The sequence below is a fragment of the Oryx dammah genome, unplaced genomic scaffold, assembly GCF_014754425.2.
Source record: "Oryx dammah isolate SB20612 unplaced genomic scaffold, SCBI_Odam_1.1 HiC_scaffold_29, whole genome shotgun sequence".
Classification (NCBI taxonomy): domain Eukaryota; kingdom Metazoa; phylum Chordata; class Mammalia; order Artiodactyla; family Bovidae; genus Oryx; species Oryx dammah.
The window spans coordinates 94,530,974-94,539,045 of record NW_024070213.1 but is presented as its reverse complement, the minus strand read 5'-3'; the positions used below and the strand labels follow the sequence as shown (position 1 = coordinate 94,539,045).

Below are 8,072 nucleotides of genomic sequence, written 5' to 3'. Positions count from 1 at the left end.
ACTTCATTCCACCCTCTCCTCCCCTGCCCCATGGCGTCTATAAGTCTGTTCCCTGCACGTGTCTCTATTTCTGCTTTGCCAGTACGTTCATCTGTACCATTTTTCTGGATTCCACATATAAACAGTATCACACAACATTTGTTTTCTCCTTCTGACTTACTTCCCTCCGGATGACAGTCTCTAGGTCTTAGATAGCACTGCGTATGCTTTAGTTGTTACTGTTATTTCAAGAGAAAAGTTCTGTTTAAAATGATATGGTGAGTGTGTGTGCTCCATCGTGTCTCACTCTTTGTGATCCCATGGACTATAGCCCACAAGGCTCCTTTGTCCACACAACTGTTCAGGTAAGAATACTGGAGTGAGTAGCCATTTCCTACTCCAGGGGATCTTCCCGACCTAGGGATCGGATCGAACCCATACCTCTTGGGTCTCCTGCATTGGCAAGCAGATTCTTCACCACTGCACCATCTGGCAAGCCCCATAAAAAAAATCGCATGATGCTCAATGACTAAATTATAACCCTCTGAACCTCAGTTTCCTCATTTTTAAAATAAAAATAGTATCTATAGCAAAAGTAAGCATTAAATAAGAAAATACATGTGACTGCTTTGTAAGTTACATGGCTGCATTAGCCTTATTTAATAGTTTTGGCATTGGTGTTATCAGTACCATAACACTTGAAGCAATCATAACTGTTGTCATATACATACACATGCAAAATCCACAACCAGTGCTTGCTTCGGCAGCACATATACTAAAATTGGAACGATACAGAGAAGATTAGCATGGCCCCTGCACAAGGATGACACGCAAATTTGTGAAGTGTTCCATATTTTTGGAAGTTTTGGCCACAGCAATCAGAGCAGAAAAAGAAATAAAAGGAATCCAAATTGGAAAAGAAGAAGTAAAACTCTCACTGTTTGCAGATGACATGATCCTCTACATAGAAAACCCTAAAGACTCCACCAGAAAATTACTAGAGCTAATCAATGAATATAGTAAAGTTGTGGGATATAAAATCAACACACAGAAATCCCTTGCATTCCTATACACTAATAATGAAAAAGTAGAAAAAGAAATTAAGGAAACAATTTCATTTACCATTGCAATGAAAAGAATAAAATACTTGGGAATATATCGACCTAAAGAAACTAAAGACCTATATAGCATCAGTTCAGTTCAGTTGCTCAGTCGCGTCCGACTCTTTGCGACCCCATGAATCGCAGCACGCCAGACCTCCCTGTCCATCACCAACTCCCGGAGTTCACTCAGACTCATGTCCATCGAGTCCGTGATGCAATCCAGCCATCTCATGCTCTGTCGTCCCCTTCTCCTCCTACCCCCAATCCCTCCCAGCATCAGAGACTTTTCCAATGAGTCAACTCTTCACATGAGGTGGCCAAAGTACTGGAGCTTCAGCTTTAGCATCATTCCTTCCAAAGAAATCCCAGGGCTGATCTCCTTCAGAATGGACTGGTTGGATCTCCTTGCAGTCCAAGGGACTCTTAAGTTTTCTCCAACAGTTCAAAAGCATAAATTCTTCGGCACTGAGCCTTCTTCACAGTCCAACTCTCACATCCATACATGACCACAGGTAAAACCACAGCCTTGACTAGATGGACCTTACTAGGCAAAGTAATGTCTCTGCTTTTGAATATACTATCTAGGTTGGTCATAACTTTTCTTCCAAGGAGTAAGCGTCTTTTAATTTCATGGCTGCAGTCACCATCTGCAGTGATTTTGAGCCAAAAAAAATAAAGTCTGACACTGTTTCCACTGTTTCCCCATCTATTTGCCATGAAGTGATGGGACCATATGCCATGATCTTCATTTTCTGAATGAGCCTTAGACCAACTTTTTCACTCTCCACTTTCACTTTCATCAAGAGGCTTTTTAGTTCCTCTTCACTTTCTGCCATAAGGGTGGTGTCATCTGCGTATTTGAGGTAATTGATATTTCTCCCGGCAATCTTGATTCCAGCTTGTGTTTCTTCCAGCCCAGCATTTCTCATGATGTACTCTGCATAGAAGTTAAATAAGCAGGGTGACAATACACATCCTTGACATACTCCTTTTCCTATTTGAAACCAGTCTGTTGTGCCATGTCCAGTTCTAACTGCTGCTTCCTGATCTGCATACAGATTTCTCAAGAGGCAGGTCAGGTGGTCTGGTATTCCCATCTGTCTCAGAATTTGCCACAGTTTATTGTGATCCACACAGTCAAAGGCTTTGGCATAGTCAATAAAGCAGAAAGAGATGTTTTTCTGGAACTCTCTTGCTTTTTCCATGATCCAGCAGATGCTGGCAATTTGATCTCTGGTTCCTCTGCCTTTTCTAAAACCAGCTTGAACATCTGGAAGTTCACGGTTCACGTATCGCTGAAGCCTGGCTTGGAGAATTTTGAGCATTACTTTACTAGCATGTGAGATGAATGCAATTGTGTGGTAGTTTGAGCATTCTTTGCCATTGCCTTTCTTTGGAATTGGAATGAAAACTGATATAAAACTATAAAACACTGATGAAAGAAATCAAAGAGGACACTAATAGATGGAGAAATATACCATGTTCATGGATCAGAAGAATCAATATAATGAAAATGAATATACTACCCAAAGCAATCTACAGATTCAATGCAATCCCTATCAAGCTACCAGCAGTATTTTTCACAGAACTAGAACAAGTAATTTCACAATTTGTATGGAAATACAAAAACCTCGAATAGCCAAAGCAATCTTGAGAAAGAAGAATAGAACTGGAGGAATCAACCTGCCTGACTTCAGGCTCTACTACAAAGCCACAGTCATCAAGACAGTATGGTACTGGCACAAAAACAGAAATATAGATCAATGGAACAAAATAGAAAGCCCAGAGATAAATCCACACACCTATGGACACCTTATCTTTGACAAAGGAGGCAAGAATATACAATGGATTAAAGACAATCTCTTTAACAAGTGGTGCTGGGAAAACTGGTCAACCACTTGTGAAAGAATGAAACTAGAACACTTTCTAACACCATTCACAACAATAAACTCAAAATGGATTAAAGATCTAAATGTAAGACCAGAAATTATAAAACTCCTAGAGGAGAACATAGGCAAAACACTCTCCGACATACATCACAGCAGGATCCTCTATGATCCACCTCCCAGAATACTGGAAATAAAAGCAAAAATAAACAAATGGGATCTAATTAAAATTAAAAGCTTCTGCACAACAAAGGAAACTATAAATAAGGTGAAAAGACAGCCTTCGGAATGGGAGAAAATAATAGCAAATGAAGCAACTGACAAACACTTAATCTCAAAAATATACAAACAACTTATGCAGCTCAATTCCAGAAAAATAAATGACCCAATCAAAAAATGGGCCAAAGAACTAAATAGACATTTCTCCAAAGAAGACATACAGATGGCTAACAAACACATGAAAAGATGCCCAACATCACTCATTATCAGAGAAATGCAAATCAAGACCACAATGAGGTACCATTTTACACCAGACAGAATGGCTGCGATCTAAAAGTCTAGAAGCAATAAATGCTGGAGAGGGTGTGGAGAAAAGGGAACCCTCTTACACTGTTGGTGGGAATGCAAACTAGTACAGCCACTTTGGAGAACAGTGTGGCGATTCCTTAAAAAATTTCAAATAGAACTGCCTTATGACCCAGGAATCCCACTGCTGGGCATACGCACTGAGGAAACCAGAATTGAAAGAGACACGTGTACCCCAATGTTCATCGCAGCACTGTTTATAATAGCCAGGACATGGAAGCAACCTAGATGTCCATCAGCAGATGAATGGATAAGAAAGCTGTTGTACATATACACTATGGAGTATTACTCAGCCATTTGAATCAGTTCTATTGAGGTGGATGAAACTGGAGCCGATTATACAGAGTGAAGTGAGCCAGAAAGAAAAACACCAATACAGTATACTAACACATATATATGGAATTTAGAAAGATGGCAATGATGACCCTGTATGCAGGACAGCAAAAAAGACACAGATGTGTATAGTGGACTTTTGGACTCAGAGGGAGAGGGAGAGGGTGTGATGATTTCAGAGAATGGCATTGAAACATGTATAATATCATGTAAGAATCGAAATGCCAGTCTATGTCTGATGCAGGATATGACACGCTTGGGGCTGACGCGCGGGGATGACCCAGAGAGATGTTGTGGGGAGGGGGGTGGGAGGGGGGCTCATGTTTGGGAACGCATGTACACCTGTGGTGGATTCATGTCAATCTATGCCAAAACCAATACAGAATTGTAAAGTAAAAATTAAAAATAAATAAATAAATAAATTATATTAAAAAAAAAAAAAAGAACAGACTTTTGGACTCTGAGGGAGAGGGTGGGATGATGTGGGAGAATGGCATTGAAACATGTATACTATCATGTCAGAAACGAATCACTAGTCTATGTTCGATGCAGGATACAGGATGCTTGGGGCTGGTGCACTGGGATGACCCAGAGAGATGATATGAGAAGGGTGGTGGGAGGGGGATTCAGGGTTGGGAACTCATGTACACCTGTGGTGGATTCATGGCAACGTATGGCAAAACCAATACAGTATTGTAAAGTAAAAAACAGTAATAATAATATAAATAAATAAGTAAAAAAAAACAAAAACAAAATCCACAACCAGTTCTCAATTTTCAGCCTCAGGATTAAAGATGACAAAGATACAGTGTTTTGTTTCCTAAAGAGAAAAAAAGAAACACAAAAAAGAAAACAATTGTTAGGGAATGAAATGGCATGCTACTGATTAATTTTTAAAAGGGTAAATTCGGTTAAAATTTTCAACCTCACATTTTGCAATAATGAGCAATAGAGGGAAATAAGTATAATATATTTATGCATATGCAAGCAGAGTAAGACAGTTGGATTTAGTTGTAAGAAGGATTTTAAATTCTGTTGGTTTCTCTACAGGAAAAGTAAGAGATAATATGACAAAATAAAGATAAGACCATAAAGAACAACATCATGCCTCTTGCTCTCAATAGCCCAATCCCTAGAAAAAAGCACCAAAGCACCTCCATGGTACAGAACTGACCTATTTTGGTGGCTGGAGGAAGGAGTCAAGCTTGAGCAGGCATCATGTGGAGGGCTTGTTAAAAACACAAATTGCTGGGCCCTCATCTTTTTGATAACAGGTATGAAGCAATATCTCATATGGGTTTGATTTGCATTTCTGTGGTGATCAGTGACATTTGAGCATTTTTTCATGTACCTATTGGCCATCTGCACATCTTCTCTGGAAAAATATCTATTCAGATTCTTTGCCTGTTTTTAATTGGATCATTTGCTTATTTTGCTGCTGAGTTATATGAGGTCTTTCTTTCCCTCTATTACAAGATAAGGGTCTTTTGTCGTTCCATACCAGCTTAGGATAGTTTGTTTCTATTTCTATAAAGAAATACTAGTGACATTTGCAGAGGAATTGCATTGACTCTGTAGATAGATCATTTGGGGTAGTATGGACGTCTTCACAACATGATTTCCCATCTAAGAACACAGGATAGCTCTCCGTTTATTAGTACATTCTTCAGTCTCTTTCATGAGGGCCTTACAGTTTTCAGTGTACAAGGTCTTTCAGCTCCTTGGTTAGATTTACTCCAAAGTATTTTATTATTGTTTTTGACTCTACTGTAAAGAAGGTTGCTTTCTTGATATCTCTTTCAGACAGCTCTTTTTTCGTATACAGAAACACAACTGATTGTTTATTTTGTATACTGCAACTTTACTGAATTCATTTACTAGTTCTAACAGGCTTCCCTGGTGGCTCAGGCAGTAACGGATCTGCCTGCAGTGCAGGAGACCTGGGTTCGATCCCTGGGTTGGGAAGATCCTCTGGAGAAGGGCATGGCAACCCACTCCGGTATTCTTGCCTGGAGAATCCCCATGGACAGAGGACCCTGGCAGGCTGCAGCCCATGAGGCCACAAAGAGTCAGACATGACTGAGCAACTAAGCACACAACAGTTTTTTTAGTGGCGTCTTTAGGATTTTCTATGAGCGTATCATTTGAAAACAGACACTTTTACTTCTTCCTTCTAATTTGGGTGCCTTTTCTTTCTTTTCCTTGCTTAATTGCTATGCTAAGGCTAGGATTTCTAGTACTATGTTGAGTAGAAAAGATGAGAGTGAGCATCCTTATCTTGTTCCTAATCTTACAGAAAAGGGTTTTAACTTTCCACTAAGTTTAAAGGATTTTAAGTTTCTATGGAGAAGGAAATGGCAACCCACTCCAGCGTTCTTGCCTGGGGAATCCCAGGGACAGGGGAGCCTAGTGGGCTGCCGTCTATGGGGTCGCACAGAGTCGGACATGACTGAAGCGACTTAGCAGTTAGCAGTATGATGCTAGCTGTGGGCTTATCATCTATGACCTTCATTATGTTGAGAAATATTTCTTCTAAACCTAATTTGCTGAAGCTCTTAATCATTAAAGGATGTTAAATTTTGTCAAATGCTTTCTCTGTACCTGTTGAAATGATCATATACTTCTTATCCTTCATTGTGTTAATGTGATGTGTCAGATTCATTGATGTATGTATGCTGAACTTTTCTTGCATCCCAGGGACGAACTCCACTTGATCATGATGAATGATCCTTTTAAGATGCTCCTGAATCCAGTTTGCTGGTATGCACCTATGTTACTGCACCTATGTTACTCAGGGATACTGGCCTGTTATTTTCTTATAGTGTCTTTGTCTGGCTTTAGTATCTAGAAAATGCTGAATGTGGAAGCATTCCTTCCTCTCTAATTTTTAGAAGAGTCTGACAACCACTGAAATCCTTTCAATTTTTTGACAGAATTCACCTGTGAAGTCATATGGTCCCAGGCTTTTATTTCAAATGGAAGCATCTCTGAAAACAGTGGAGAGTAAGAAATAAGGGGACTGAAATGATGGTCAAGAAATGCTGTTATTTGTGGTGACATCTGATCTGTGAATCACTGGAAACCAGAGATTCCCCTGAACTTACTGGCTTGCTGGAGTCTCCAGTTCAAAGCACTGGTGGGTTCCCAACTGGTCCCCAAGAATATAATTTAAGTGCAAAGAGAAGTCAGTTTGGCCTGAGAAGACACCACAACCTTTGCACTGCTACAAGAACCCGGAAAGGATGTGAAAGGACATGAGGAAGTCTTTCAGCAGAGATCTGCAAGGGGGAGCCTAGGTTTTGTTCTTTTTGTTTGTTGAGTAATTTCATGTGTTACCAGATTCCCAGCTGTGACTGAATTCCTGGCTCATGAAAATTGCTATTATTACTATAACTGAGCAAAGTTATTAATAATAATGATCAGCACTTATCTAGGGCTTACTATGTGCTGAGCACTTTACATGTATTATCCTAAAGTTTTATCTATTATCTACCAGCCTATAAAGTAGGAACTACTATAATTTTGAGGCTAAGCAACTGGCCTTAAATCATAAAGCCAGTAAATAACAGAGGTGGCTTTGAAACAGAGCTCAATGCTCCTGATCTTGGTCTATATTCAGATAACTCTAGCACATGTAAAGAATGATCTCAGGTATACACCTATGAAATTAAGCGGTGCCTACAAGGCTATGGTTTTTCCAGTGGTCATGTATGGATGTGAGAGTTGGACTGTGAAGAAGGCTGAGAGCCAAAGAATTGATGCTTTTGAACTGTGGTGTTGGAGAAGACTCTTGAGAGTCCCTTGGACTGCAAGGAGATCCAACCAGTCCATTCTGAAGGAGATCAGCCCTGGGATTTCTTTGGAAGGAATGATGCTAAAGCTGAAGCTCCAGTACTTTGGCCACCTCATGCAAAGAGTTGACTCATTGGAAAAGACCCTGATGCTCGGAGGGACTGGGGGCAGGAGGAGAAGGGGACGACAGAGGATGAGATGGCTGGATGGCATCACTGACTCGATGGACATGAGTCTGAATGAACTCCAGGAGTTGGTGATGGACAGGGAGGTCTGGCGTGCTGCAATTCATGGGGTTGCAAAGAGTTGGACACGACTGAGCGACTGAACTGAACTGAAGAACCTTTAGAAACCAAACACATTTCTATGTGTATATCTTCCCACTCCTCTTGAA

At 40.3% G+C, this 8,072-nt stretch overlaps 1 non-coding gene across 1 annotated transcript; it reads left to right on the top strand.

Annotated features, from left to right (window-relative positions):
• Positions 1-730: 730 nt before the first annotated feature.
• Positions 731-837, top strand: LOC120858997. Its single transcript, XR_005720014.1, has one exon. It is a non-coding gene; the product is annotated as a U6 spliceosomal RNA (small nuclear RNA).
• Positions 838-8,072: the final 7,235 nt, after the last annotated feature.